This window comes from Mixophyes fleayi, chromosome 3 (genome assembly GCF_038048845.1).
Source record: "Mixophyes fleayi isolate aMixFle1 chromosome 3, aMixFle1.hap1, whole genome shotgun sequence".
NCBI lineage: Eukaryota > Metazoa > Chordata > Amphibia > Anura > Limnodynastidae > Mixophyes > Mixophyes fleayi.
This window is the reverse complement of record NC_134404.1, coordinates 21772065-21773816: the sequence shown is the minus strand read 5'-3', so window position 1 is coordinate 21773816 and position 1752 is coordinate 21772065. Positions and strand designations below refer to the sequence as shown.

Below are 1752 nucleotides of genomic sequence, written 5' to 3'. Positions count from 1 at the left end.
GTAACCTGTAGGCTACAGTCTGATTGTACACACCACTGTGACAGTCGCAAGTCTATAGTCCCCTCCTCTGCCCTCCCCACCGGCGTCACATGATCAAAGTGTTATACAAATAAGTTACACCACGCTGCTGTCTCTCTCCTCCGACTTATAACAATAAAGTGTATAAAACCACTTCTAGACAAACAGATAAAGAATAGAACGTGAGAATAGAACGTCCAGGAACTATAATCTGGGTGAGCAGCCCACAGCCTGTAGTCAGGATGGCCGAGCGGTCTAAGGCGCTGCGTTCAGGTCGCAGTCTCCTCTGGAGGCGTGGGTTCGAATCCCACTTCTGACAACTCGTTTTTAAGGTGAAAATGAAACAAACTCCGTCCACATGTTAAATTTATGCATGATTCCGTATGCATAATTTGATGGCAAAGGATCAGTTTTACTTTTTAATCAAAACGGATTCAAGTAGTGTCTGTGTAATCACACTATAGTAGCTGTGATATTGTTTAGTGATTATGAGAATGCTAATCAGAATTCTATACTTTGCAAAAGTACAAATCGCTATAAAGCAGCAAACAGGTATAAAAAAAACCTGTATGGTGTAAAGTCATTTTTATGCTGTAGATATTTATAAAACCATTCAAATCCTATACTAGAGTACTAGAAATTATATTATATCTTGCAGGGGTTCCAAGTTATGTCAGTATCATGGGTCAGGCAGTCTGACACTGCAGTCACTCCCTGGTGGTACAGTAATTCACTTAGATATGTAATACAAACTACTTTCTCCTCTTGTCAATATTTTGCTCTAGTTGTTGCATTGCAGCATGTTTCTGGTTAGCATAAATAAAATTTAATTGTACAAGTAACACAGTCATTTGATAGAAATGGTATATTTTGGTCTTTCTTAAAAAGTACACAACTGTAAAACAACCAAAGAAATAATTTTTGTCACTAAAAATATTGTTGGCTAAGGGAATGCCTTAAGTCTAAATATCTATGTACGGTGATGTATAAGAATATATGTGATCTACAAAAACAGGTGCATTAATAATAACATTTCAGTACCCTAAAGCAGATAAAAACAAAATAAATATATATATATATATATATATATATATATATATATATATATATATATCACAGATTTGATACAGAAGGCGCTAAGATACTAACACCAGTATGTGAATATTATAGTCCAAAATCTTGTAATTGTTCCTTCTTATGTAACACTTCCCCCGTGCGGGCGGCTGCCAATCCTCCGTAGCAAGCGGTGTAGCAGGAAAAAATCTAAAAGTAAATGAGAGGAGGCGCACAATAGTGTAGTATGGCAAGTCAATGGAGCCAGGTGAACCAAACCAGAAAAGGAACTAGACCACCAGAAATGAGTGAGTCAGAGCTTCCCACCAAGTGGGTATCACCAATATCTAAGATGGATAAATAAAGCTCATAGACTAGAGAGTCACACACGGCCAAATGGAATTCAGAAGGTAGAAAAACAGGTCACACCAATAAAGATGTACGCGTACCAGAAGCCAATAGTTTAATGGCTTATCTGCAGGATGTCACGTAGGCTGTGAGGATGTATTCAATCTTCAGCCACCCTTGGCTATCCCATAGGTTACCTTTTTCCCACCCAGATTCGTTCAATGCTCCACATTCCACGAGACCTTTTAGTAGAGAATGCACCGATCTTTGTAGCAGAGTTTAATCAACTTTTCACTGAGAGCTCAGCTGCCATCACCACGACTAACACTCTCC

At 38.5% G+C, this 1752-nt stretch overlaps 1 non-coding gene across 1 annotated transcript; it reads left to right on the top strand.

The window, feature by feature from the left end:
- The first annotated feature begins 254 nt into the window (after positions 1-254).
- TRNAL-CAG (transfer RNA leucine (anticodon CAG)) lies at positions 255-337 on the top strand. Its single transcript has one exon. It is a non-coding gene; the product is annotated as a tRNA-Leu (tRNA).
- Positions 338-1752: the final 1415 nt, after the last annotated feature.